This window comes from Balaenoptera acutorostrata, chromosome 11 (assembly GCF_949987535.1).
Source record: "Balaenoptera acutorostrata chromosome 11, mBalAcu1.1, whole genome shotgun sequence".
Classification (NCBI taxonomy): domain Eukaryota; kingdom Metazoa; phylum Chordata; class Mammalia; order Artiodactyla; family Balaenopteridae; genus Balaenoptera; species Balaenoptera acutorostrata.
The window spans coordinates 99669824-99683227 of record NC_080074.1 but is presented as its reverse complement, the minus strand read 5'-3'; the positions used below and the strand labels follow the sequence as shown (position 1 = coordinate 99683227).

The following is a 13404-nucleotide window of genomic DNA, read 5'->3' as shown; positions in this document are numbered from 1 at the left end:
ATTCTCAGAGATGGTAACATCTCTAAATCCAAAAACTAGAAAAAAATTTCCTAGGTGCCCCAATGGGAAGACCCTCATTGATACTGCAGGTGATAACTTCACATGATTAGGCAAAACTGTATTGCTCCTTTTGTATATTCTCTCTTTTCAAATTATGACCTTTTGTTCCGGCCAGAAATAGGAAAATAGGCCCATTGATGATGCACATGCTTCTCTTTTGTTTAGTTTTGGTTTGGTTTGGTTTCTTGGATTTTAACCTTTTCCCCCCCTTGGCCGCACTGTGCGTGGCATGTGGGATCTTATTTCCCCAACCAGGGATCCAACCCATGCCCCCTGCAGTGGAAGTGCAGAGTCTTTAACTACTGGACTGCCAGGGAAGTCTCCAACCACTTTTAAATGCACAATTCAGTGGTATTAATTGCATTCATAAAGTGCAACCATCACCACTATCTGTTTCCAAAACTTTTCATGACCCCAAAAATAAAACCCATAATCATTAAGCCAAAACTCACCATTCCCCCCACCATCCAACCCCTGGTAATCTCTGTGAACTTGCCTATTCTAAACACTCATAAGTGGAAACATACAGTCTTTGTCCTTTTGTGTCTGCCTTATTTCATTCTGCATAATGTTTTCAAGACTGATCCATGTTACAGCATGCAGCAGAACTTCATTCCTTTTTATGGTCAGCCTTACTTCAAAACCCATGCAATGCTGTCATGCTGGTAAAATCAAGCCTGCAGATCTTATCCGTTGATGATATCAGTTTAGAAAACTTCATCAGAGCTGCACAGAGGAGTTTTTCCCCCATATTACTGTGTCTTTAGAATTGGGTTTGGCTGCATATGTCAGGCAAACTCAGTAGATTGCTTATGCAAGATACAATTTCCCTCCCACATAGAAAATGTAGACTGTTGGCCTAGTGAGTAATTAAATCTAAATCTAATTGAAGCATGGACTTTGGAGCTCTTTGTTTTGTCAAAAGAGTCTCTGTTGGCCATTTTTAGCCAGGATGTTTTCCCATCTCTCAGTTCAATGATGGAACGTGAGTCTTAGCCAAACACTACATATTGGGAAACATACAAGACCAGGCAGTATGGGAGAGAATAGAGAAAGGTGGCCATCAAGTCAGTTCCTCCAAATTAGTTTCCAAAGCAGAATTATCTGTGGATATTTATTCTATTTTATAAGTTAGATTTGATAGGGTTGGCAGAATCTAATAAACACAAAATAGTCAATGTACATTTTTGTATCCTATCTCCTGTTTTGAAAATCTTACTTTTCAGTGTATAGGCCACATAAAGAAGATTCTCTCCAACATACACAAATGTTTTAGATATCCAGTACTTGAAAATGAAGGTGCTAGGGAGGAAAAATAATCTACTGTGTTTGTTTTGATGTTCTATCCTTTCGGGGGCAACTCAAAAAGTGCTTCTATAAGTAATTTATAAAAAGCACCTTTGAAAACTGAAATTCATTCAGTATTTATTGAAGGCCTATTATGAGAAAGCTGAGCTTTGAAAAGGAACAATTATGCACATTATAGTTCAAGGAATTTATAATTTTGTTTAAAGCTTTAAAATAGACAATACTGGGACTTCCCTGGTGGTCCAGTGGTTAAGAATCTGCCTTCCAATGCAGAGGACACGGGTTTGATCCCTGGTTGGGGAACTAAGATCCCACATGCCATGGGGCAACTAAGCCTGCGCGCTCTAGAGCCCGTGCGCTGAAACTACTGAGCCCACGTGCCGCAACGAAAGATCCTGCATGCCGCAACTAAGACCCAATGCAGCCAAATAAATAAATAAATAAAAATAAAATAGACAATACTTAAAATGACAATATAAAAAAATTAAATGTCAATATAAGACTAAAATAAAAATGACAGAATCATAGCATCTCAAAGTTGAAGGGACCTTAGCGTTCATCTAGCCCTGTGCTTCTCAAAATGGGATACACATATCTTTACACCTAAATTTGAGTACATGGCAATATATCAGGGAGTAGGTCAAAACTACAAGATAAACAGGTCATGTTATCCTAGAGCATAAAAGTTTTCCAAAGATATGGGGAAAATAGTGTTTGTATTTAAAATCATTTAGAGTAGAATATAATATGTATGTTAGTTTTCCTTACACTTATGCTTTTCCCCATTACCCTCTATCACCCCCATTTAAAAAGTAAAAGTCCTCATGACATGGAAGGTTTCAACAATTTTTATTCTCCCCATATGGAGAGTAAGCCCACATCTGGCAGGCCCACAGGTAAATAGAGCATCATGTAAAATGTTAAAGAGAAAACATAGATTCCAGGGAAATTTCAGCCCAACATGGGGGGCGGTTTGAGATTATAGCCTCAGATACTCAGCATTTCTTATTTTACTCTTCTTCTTTTTTTTTTTTTTTTAATATTTATTTATTTATTTATTTATTTTTGGCTGTGTTGGGTCTTCGTTTCTGTGCGAGGGCTTTCTCTAGTTGTGGCGAGCGGGTGCCACTCTTCATCGCGGTGCGCGGGCCTTTCACTGTCGCGGCCTCTCTCGTTGCGAAGCACAGGCTCCAGACGCGCAGGCTCAGTAATTGTGGCTCACGGGCGTAGTTGCTCCGCGGCATGTGGGATCTTCCCAGACCAGGGCTCGAACCCGTGTCCCCTGCATTGGCAGGCAGATTCTCAACCACTGCGCCACCAGGGAAGCCCTACTCTTCTTTATAGGACAGTTTAATGGGAAAAACAAATAGAGAACCAATGATTCCGCAATTCTTTGCAGAGAATTTTTGCTAAAGCATCCCAAACAGTGGTCTCCTACCCTCTTGTCTAATCCCATTAACAGGACACCATTGCCCACTCGGTGCCATGAGTTCAGAGGAAGGAGAGACTCCATAATCTAAAGCTTCATAATAGACCTAGTTCTTTTTTTTTCTTTTATAAATTTATTTATTTATTTATTTTTGTCTGAGTTGGGTCTTTGTTGCTGTGAGCGGGCTTTCTTTAGTTGCGGTGAGCGGGGGCTACCCTTCGTTGCGGTGCACGGGCTTCTCATTGCGGCGGCTTCTCTTGTTGCGGAGCACAAGCTCTAGGTTCGCAGGCTTCAGTAGTTGTGGCACATGGGCTTCAGTAGTTGTGGCTCACGGGCTTAGTTGCTCCACAGCATGTAGGATCTTCCCAGACCAGGGCTCGAACCCATGTCCCCTGCATTGGCAGGCGGATTCTTAACCACTGTGCCACCAGGGAAGCACTAGACTTAGTTGTTGATTGAGACTCTGATGAATGGATAAAATTTTAATAAATAAAGAGTACAGAGCAGAGAGTTTCTGGAGAACAGTCTTTGAAGATAGACTTGGGCCCTACAACTGGACCTTTCACCTGTGAAACACATGACACTGGGAAAGAATTGTTCGCAAAGTCATTCCAAGAATCTACTTAGCTTTACTGTGTGAGTGAGAAAGCATGGTATCTGGAATACATGAATATGCTTGATAAAATTTCTCATCCTCTCTCCAAGTGGCAGAAACAACATAAACAAAGGCAGAACTGTAGGAATGGACTTCCTATGTTTTAGTAATGAGTCGCTTATTCTGGTTTGAGTGATGGCTCATAACAAAACAATAATGACAGATAAAAATGAGATGACATTCACAATTCATATAAGCTGCTTAAGGAATGCTTTCTAACAAAATGGAGACTTAAATAACTTGCATAATGGCTGTAAAAAAATTATTAAAGAGGCATGATTCATCCAGCATAAGGAAATAACTTTATTTCTCAGAAATCTATAGTTCCTGCTCACCTTTCTTCTGCTAAAGCAAAGAAAAGTATGTCTCTTATGATGACAATAGCATTTTTCATTCCTGGAGATTTGGAGTTAGTGAGATTAAAAGAAACAATTTTGTGAGGTTTCCTTCAGCTATTTTGAAAGTTGTTTTCCTTACTAACTACCTTCTTCCCTCACCAACTTCTCTTGAAAAGTTAAAAACCACAGAAACAACATGACTTGGAAATTGTGCCTCTGGTGGCTGAGTTAAGTCTTGGACATCTGGACTTCACCATGGGTAACCTTCATGAGAAGAACAAAACAAGGTGCTGGGGTTTCATTATGGCCAGTGTGTGAGGCCAGACAGCCCCCTGGGAATTCTTCAGGGTATCCATTCCTGTGTCTGAGAGATGAGATGCTCAGACAATGACTCCCCAGACCACTATTTTTGGACACCAGGTAGATTGTTCAATATGATACTTTGTTGTTTTTGAAAAGAGCCCAAAAAGGTTTCCGCGTGGGTTAAAGTGTGGTTTTTGGAGTGCTTCAACTTCTGCATTTCCCAATTTTTGTTTTTCTCACTTTACTGCCAGGCATATTACTGAATTTCTCTGGGGGTATGAAGAAGTTGAGGGACATATACAGGAATTACTCACTCGGCTTCTGCTGTGCAGCTGCCCAGGACTTATTGAGGTTGAGAGAACAAATAAATATTCATCAAAAGCCTGGGGCTGGTCAAAGGTGTAAAAGAGTTATTTTTGATGGGGACATTAACCAGAGCTTCATTGATCACACACATACAAGAAAGAATAAAAAGTTAGGTTTCTATAATCAAACATATGAAAACTTGAATTCTGTCTCCACCATTTCCTAGTGAATTGTGTTTGGGTGTTGCCTGATGCCATATGTTTTTTAGTTTCCCCATGTATAAAATGTGAATAAATAATAGTAATAATAGCTAACCTTTTTTGTGCACTTAATTTATGCCAGGTTCTTTGCTGAGCATGTTGCATATATTATCTCATTTAAGTCTAAGAGGTAGGAACTATTATCTCAGTTTTCAGATGTGAACACTGAGGCCCAAAGAGTTGAAATCATTATCTTACGATTGCTAAAAGTAATTTAAAATCAGTGGCTCTGCATGTGGCCTAGTGCATGCAAGGTATTCTATAAGAACAACTACTTTTATAAAATAGTATCTTCTAGGGACTTACCTGGTGGCACAGTGGTTAAGAATCCACCTGCCAATGCAGGGGACACGGGTTTGAGCCCTGGTCCGGGAAGATCCCACATACTGTGGAGCAGCTAAGCCCGTGCGCCACAACTACTGAGCCTGTGCTCTAGAGCCCACGAGCCACAACTACTGAGCCCGTGTGCCACAACTACCGAAGCCTGCGCGCCTACAGCCTGGGCTCCGCAACGCGAAGCCACCGCAATGAGAAGCCCGCGCACTGAAACAAAGAGTAGCCCCCGCTCGCCCCAACTAGAGAAAGCCCACACGCAGCAACAAAGACCCAACACAGCCAAATAAATAAATAAATAAATAAATAAATAAATAAAATTAAAAAAAAAAGTAGTATCTTCTAATAGCTGATAATATTAAGGAGACCAGATACTTGAAAAAATAAATTATTGTCATCAAAGTTAACTCCTCCCATGGTTCAAAGTTTTCTGATTAGCAATAAAATATGAGTGCATAATTTTGAGGTTCTCATACTTTGAGGTTTGAGCAAGTGTATAAAATTGCATGTTCCGTTGTTTAATCCCTGCAGATTTTTTTTGACTCAGTAATTCTGGAGTGCAGCCCAGGACTCTGCGTTTTCAACAAGCACCCATTAATTCCAAGCAGGTAGTTAGTTTACATCGGCCTAGTAGACCTCTAAAGTCTTCCCCAGCAGTAAAATTCTATGATTATGTGACTTTATATACTTTTGAAAAAGTGTGTGTGTGTGTGTGTGTGTGTGTGTGTGTGTGTGTGTGATGTGTTTGTTTGCTTCCTTAGTAAGCAATTGAAATGCCAGGGAAAATGAGAAGTGCTCCAAATAACATGCAGGTCTTTCTCTTTGTGGGTATGTGTATTCCCAAGACCAAATTCCATAGTATTTGTTTGCTCAGTGATGTAGTATAAGGAGTGATGTGATTTCATTGGTAGAGATAATATTTTTTTAAATAATTAATTAATTAATTTTTGGCTGCGTGAGGTCTTCGTTGCTGCGCGCGGGCCTTCTCTAGTTGCGGTGAGCAGGGGCTACTATTCATTGCGGTGAGCAGGCTTCTCCTTGCGGTGGCTTCTCTTGTTACAGAGCCCAGGCCCTAGGCACACGGGCTTCAGTAGTTGTGGCACGTGGGCTCAGTAGTTGTGGCTCGCGGGCTCTAGAGCTCAGGATCAGTAGTTGTGGCGTACGGCCTTAGTTGCTCTGCACCATGTGGGATCTTCCCGGACCAGAGATTGAACCTGTGTCCCCTGCATTAGCAGGCGGATTCTTAACCACTGCACCACCTGGGAAGTCCTGGTAGAGATAATCTTGATAAAAACAGCTCTAAAATGAATAAGGGACAGGTTCTGAAGTAAGGATAACAGATTAAATGTTACCTGCAGAACTGCTATTCTCTACTCTGTCTAGTGACCAACACTCATTGGTATCAGATCATCCCCTCTAGGAAGCCCTGGCACCATATTGGCAAATTCTTCCTCCTTGGCTCTCACCTTTTTTGAAGATCTGTGTTGATCACTGCCTTCTGCAATAATCATTCCATCACTACTAATTAGATCACATCACCTTTTTTTAAAAAAAATTATTTATTTATTTTATTTATTTATTTTTGGCTGCGTTGGGTCTTAGTTGCAGCACGGGGGATCCTTTGTTGCGGTGTACGGTCTCCTCTCTAGTTGTGGCGAGTGAGCTCCAGAGCTCAATAGCTGTGGTGCACAGGCTCTCTAGTTGTGGCGTGGGTCCCAGAGTGCGTGGGCTCTGTAGTGTGGCATACGGGCTTAGTTGCCCCATGGCATGTGGGATCTTAGTTCCCTGACCAGGGATCAAACCGGCATCCCCTGCATTGGAAGGTGGATTCTTTTTTTTTTTTTTTTTTTTTTATTTTATTTTATTTATTTATGTCTGTGTTGGTCTTGGTTTCTGTGCGAGGGCTTTCTCTAGTTGCGGCAAGTGGGGGCCACTCTTCATCGCGGTGCGCGGGCCTCTCATTATCGTGGGCTCTCTTTTTGCGGAGCACAGGCTCCAGATGCGCAGGCTCAGCAATTGTGGCTCACGGGCCCAGTTGCTCTGCGGTATGTGGGATCTTCCCAGACCAGGGCTCGAACCCGTGTCCCCTGCATTGGCAGGCAGATTCTCAACCACTGCGCCACCAGGGAAGCCCTGGAAGGTGGATTCTTAACCACTGGGTCATGAGGGAAATTCCCACATCACCTGTTGATTTAACTAAATTCAGTGTCTTTGAGGTTTGAGAAACAGCTACTTGATATCAAATAGTCCCAAATTCCTTAGTGTGTGAACCTGGTTTCCTCCCCCCAGCAAGAACCCCATGTTTTTCACCACCCCCAACCCATCCACACATTGGCTAAATGCACCACCAAGATCTCTTCAGTTTGTTACCAGAGGACAGGAAGAGTTAATTTCCTCAGTGCAATTAGAAACTCAGTACACTCAGCACCTTGGTTACTTTATTAAGCATGGCCCTGTCTCTCACAGGTCCTGGTTACTTTAGACCTCCATCCACAGGTTCCTTAAAGGAGATATGGCTACAACATAAAAAGTAAAGTAGAAGTTCTTCCTATTAGTAATTCATGTCCTATACAGATAACCTTAAATCCTGATTATGGCAGACACAAAAGGCCACACAGTGTATGATTCCACTTATATGAAATGTCCAGAGTAGATAAATCCAGAGAGGCAGAAAGCAGATTGATGGTTATTCAGGTGCTTTAGGGAGCAAGGAATAGTCATTACTGCTTAATGGATATGGGATTTTCTTTTCAGGGTGATGAAAAAAGTTTTGAAGGTAGATAGAGGGGGTAGTTGAACAACAATGTATGCGCTAAATGTCACTGAATTTTATACTTTAAATGGTTATTTTTTTTAAATAAATTTATTTATTTTATTTATTTTTGGCTGTGTTGGGTCTTCGTTGCTGGACGCGGGCTTTCTCTAGTTGCGGCGAGCGGGGGCTACTCTCCATTGCGGTGCATGGGCTTCTCATTGCAGTGGCTTCTCTTGTTGCAGAGCACAGGCTCTAGGCATGCGGGCTTCAGTAGTTGTGGCATGTGGGCTCAGTAGTTGTGGCTCGCGGGCTCTAGAGCGCAGGCTCAGTAGTGAGCGCATGGGCTTAGTTGCTCCACGGCATGTGGGATCTTCCCGGACCAGGGCTCGAACCCGTGTCCCCTGCATTGGCAGGTGGATTCTTAACCACTGCGCCACCAAGGAAGCCCTAAATGGTTATTTTTATGTCATGCGAATTTCACCTAAATAAAAAAATTTAAGAGTCCTGACTAATTCAGAGACTTCAAGGGGCTGAACATCTGGAAAAAGGGTGAGAGTGATGATGGGTATTCTCTCAGCTGTTGGTATGTGAAAGCAAAGGAGAAAGTCCGTAATAAGAGAGGCAAAGGTGATATATACCCTGGAACAGAGAGGAAGAAGAACAGAAACGGGAATGGGAAGAAAGAACCCAGACAGAAATGGGAAATACAGTTGCTTACAGGGTGCTTACAGGGAACTGAAGGCTATGGGTGGGACTGTACAAACTTAAGCATCTCTCTGTCTCTGAACAAGAGGAAACACAGTATAAATTAAAGCATTGCATTATCTCTGATCAAAGATAAAAGCTGAAAAGAAAACAAGAAAACATGTGCCATTGTAAGAGGTGAAAGTAGAAACAAGTTGAGTAATAAAGATGCTACTCTAATCTCACTGATGGAAGAGACCATGTGTTACGCATCTTTGTATCCCCAGCACTGTGCCAGGCTCAAAAGTTGTTGACCTAAAGATAATGACTCACACTGACATGGGGGCCTATGTGCCAAGTGCTATTCTTTCTTTTAAAAAAAAATTTATTTATTTGGCTGCATCGGGTCTTAGTTGTGGAATGTGAGCTCTTCATTGTGGCATCTTTCATTGCAGCGGGCTCAGGCTCAGTAGTTGCGTCTTGTGAGCTCTAGAGTGTGTGGGCTTAGTGGCCCCGCAGCATGTGGGATCTTAGTTCCCCGACCAGGGATCGGACCCGCGTCCCCTGCATTGGAAGGCAGATTCTTAACCACTGGACCAGCATGGAAATCCCCCAAGTGCTATTCTAAACATCTAATTCATTTGATCTTAAAATAGTCCCCAGGGTTCAAAGACATTGTGCTCTCCTTTTACAGATGAGGAAACTGAGGCACAGAAAGGTTAAGCTCACAATGATGGAGTCAGGATTGACACCCATGTGGCCTAGCACAGAGTTTGTGCTCTGAAACACTTTCTCAATTTCCTGAAGAAATCAAAGAAACCATGATGAAAAGGTTGACTAAACTAATTCTCCATCCTTCTGAGAAGAGGAAAAACATGCCCATCTTTGGCATTTCGCATGTTCTTCCATGTTCTTCTAACCAAATCCATGGCTCACAACTACTGGCTGTCTCCACAAAATTCCAGAGAAGCACAGTTGCTGGGTAGTGCGTGTGGTGTATGAAAGCAAAACGGTCGCCTGCAGTGTAGATTCCCTTACAAACCTTTAGCAAGCTAGTAAACTACCTCTGATTTCTAAACAAGATGTTATTGAATTTTCCTTTTGCAACTGAACGAGCATTAACCTCAGTTTTAGACTTAGTTCAGGCATGGTTCTGCCCCACTAAACTTTATCCAGTCAGTGGGGCTCTTCATTTCTCTAAACCTTGTTCCCTGTCTGAAAAATAGGAACAATGATCCCTCTGCTGCCCACCTCACAGGGTCACTCTCAAAATGAAATAATGATGTTTGTTAAAATGAATGAACAAACAAAACACCTGGCAGAGCAGTAGACTCCAACATGTGAGGGAACTTTGGCCACAACAAGGACCGAAGAGTTCAGGGCCGGGAGCTCAAGGCCAGGACGTCTCCCAAAGGCTGTTGGTCAAGCTGTATAGGTTTCTGGCCAACCAACTCCACCTTCAGCCAAGTTGTGCTGAAGAAGTTTTCATGAGTTGCTCCAGCCAGCTGCCCCTGTCCCTTTCCTGGATGGTTGTGAAGATGAAGTTTCCTGGCTGGGAAGACAGAATGGCTGTGGTTATGGGAGTTATACCCGACGATGCGCGTGTCTCAGTATAACCCCCAAACTGATGATGCACACCTGCCCAAAGTTCAGGTGTGCGCTTCAGGGGAGCAGCCGCGCCCAGAGTTGCATCCCAAAGGCTGAGCTGCATCCCCAAGGCCAGAGGCAAGATCCTTACTTTCCACCACCTGGCTCTGGATTCCCCCAAGAGCTGTAGCACCGTCCTGCCCTCCGGTCCTCTCAAGGGTTACAAGGTGTCCAGGTGTCTGGGCGAGGCCCAGGGAACACCGCACAGCTCCATCCATCCTGTCTGCTCTCCAAGCGCCAGAGGCCGACCCGCCAGCCGCTGCTACAAAAACGAACCTGCCCTGCTAAAAGATTTTTGGATACTTAAAAAATTAAATTTAAATTAGGAAGCTCAGGACTTCCCTGGTGGTGCAGTGGTTAAGAATCCTCCTGCCAATGCAGGGGACACGGGTTCGAGCCCTGGTCTGGGAAGATCCCACATGCCACGGAGCAACTAAGCCCGTGCACCACAACTACTGAGCCTGCACTCTAGAGCCTGCGAGCCACAACTACTGAAGCCCGAGCGCCTAGAGCCCGTGCTCCGCAGCAAGAGAAGCCACTGCAGTGAGAAGTCCGCCCACCACAATGAAGAGTAGCCCCCGCTCGCCGCAACTAGAGAAAGCCCACACACAGCAACGAAGACCCAACACAGCCAAAAATAAATAAATAAATAAATAAAATAAATAAATTTATTTAAAAAAAAAAATTAGGAAGCTCAAACTGTTGAGAAACTAGCATCGGTGGCATTGTACACCCTTAGCAGGCTTCCATACCTCTCCACGCAAAAGCTAATCCACAAGTGTCATCTCACTTTGTCACAAGAGAAAGAAAGAAGAGAGTCAACCTACTCAAGGACAGTTAGGGAGAAACCAGTCGGCTTAACTAGGAAAAAAGTCCCATAGTTTTACTACATAATAGTCTTACAGGCACCAAACCTTTGAATACATGGTCTTGTTAATCCCCAGAACCACTCATAAGGCAGATGTATCACCACCAATTTACAGTTATAACAGAGGTTATTACCTTAGGACCACACAACGTGGGTGCTACATCAGGACTGGCCCGGAAACCAATATCAATTCTTTTATATTACTTGAAACAAACAGGATGATACAAATGCACCTGATTTAGGGTCTGGATGCCCCATGTTTAGATGATATATTTTTTTAGTTTGTTTTTTTTTTTACATGGCAAGAGAAATTATTCTTGTCCTATGTCATTAGAACATACTGTGATTCTTCTGAATTGTAATTTAATTATTCATAATTAAATTTAATTATGAATTTTTGTACTTTAATTATCAGTTTATTACACAATGCAGGTCTTTCGATCCTGGGTAGCTAATGGCACAGAAAAGAGCATAGTTGTTGAACACAATTAAGTTATAGCTCACCTTCCAACAAACAAATTGGTTTCTCTTAATAGCCAATTAAGGAGCTGCCGTGCATGATTTTATATGAACATTTTTGAAATACTTTTTTGTTTTCACATTGATTTTGATGTTAATATTACACATTTTCATAGGCTGATTTGTTTTTATATTACTTTATTTTCCTTCCCCCCTAAATCTCACCCATTTTCAAGAATGAATGAATATATGAGTGTTTTTCTGTGCAATTCTCACTACTCTCATTGTAACTCCTTGTGTTTGACCATTTGGGACAGAACAACATATTAGGAAAACATATAATGACATGGTTGATACCTCAATGCCCATCAATCCCTTAAGTATAATTCAGGTTATTTTCCATTAAAATATTTCCTTATACTTGCTCAAAGTGCATCTATTACTTTTTAAAAGAGTTGGGGGGAGGTGAGTCTCATAAACGTATGAGATCATTCCAAGTTCAACCCTTATTGATTGGTATGGAACTCCGATAATGTACTCCCCAAAACTACAGAGTACAGATTTATGGCTGGGTAAACACACAGAAGAAAGGAAAAGGGAATGAAAGAGGAAAACACCAGAGACAGAGAAAAGAATTTCAGGACCCCGGGTTAAGAAAAAGCTAGAATCTTACTGAAAGTGATTGGACAAATTGAAAGAAAAAAAAAAACAACCCGTTATCAGCTATTTTTAAAACCATTGAGGGTTTGAGGTGAAGTGAAGCTCATTTTGTCAACAGGAAGCTATGGGCTCTGCACCTCTATTTATATAATAAACAACATTTGCTTTTCCATCTTGGGTTCTGCCCAGAAGTTGTCGTCTGAGGCTGCTTCTGGCTCTGGTTGACTGGTTTTTAGAAAAAAAAAACCCAAACTGTGGCCACCTGTTCCTCTCTCTACCACAGAGAAAGTCAAGTCACTTTCGCTGGTGTTTGGTTAGTGAAAAATGCTAAAACACACAAGGATTTCAATTTTTAAATTTATTTATTTATTTATTTATTTGGCTGCATTGGGTCTTCGTTGCTGTGCGCGGACTCTCCCTAGTTGCGGCGAGCGGAGGCTACTCTTTGTTGCGGTGTGCAGGCTTTTCATTGCAGTGGCTTCTCTTGTTGCGGAGCACGGGCTCTAGGCGCACGGGCTTCAGTAGTTGTGGCACACGGGCTCAGTAGTTGTGGCTCTCGGGCTCTAGAGCACAGGCTCAGTAGCTGTGGTGCACAGGCTTAGTTGCTCTGCGACATGTGGGATCTTCCCAGACCAGGGATGGAACCCATGTTCCCTGCATTGGCAGGCGGATTCTTAATCACTGCGCCACCAGGGAAGTCCCAAGGATTTCAATTTTTATTGGAGTGTTGTATTTTTAACCTAATCTTTGCCTCCCTGAATTTGACTAAACTCTAAGCACAGTCCTGCCCCACCTCCACTGTGCTGCTGATGTTCATTCTACCCTGTAAGGTTCCAGATGGATCGGTATGGAACTCAGGTCCTCTTCACCATACTTTGCAAATTCCCTTCTCCCAGACAGATTTGTGAATTCCCAGAGCCTCCGGGTTCCCCTGCTCTGATGTCAACCCATCATCCCTCTGCCATCTCCTTATCCCCCTTATCTGGTACTCTTCCAACTTCTGTTTCTTCTCAGATGTCTCTCTTAACTGTGTTACAGCTGCTTCAGTACAGAAGGAAGGTGAACCTTAAGAGACTGCCAGTTGCTTGCACCTCTGACCAGGTGTAAAGTATTTGGCTAAACATCAGCTTTCACCACGAGTGCCCGAGGCAGAGGAGGGAGGAGCTTGTGGCTGGCAACACGTACTGCTTGAGGTCATCAAAAGTGGGGAGACAGCTTGGGGTTTGCACCATCTGAGTCAAATGAATACTTAGAGAAAGTGTGCAAGGAGCTCTTTTAGAAAGTATAGTGCACACTTGAATTTCCAGAACTTCTTCATTCAAGGAGGAAGGAGAATTTT

At 42.7% G+C, this 13404-nt stretch overlaps 1 pseudogene; it reads left to right on the top strand.

Annotated features, from left to right (window-relative positions):
- Positions 1-8308: 8308 nt before the first annotated feature.
- LOC114235759 (ribosomal protein L18-like) lies at positions 8309-13172 on the top strand (annotated as a pseudogene).
- The last annotated feature ends 232 nt before the right edge of the window (positions 13173-13404 follow it).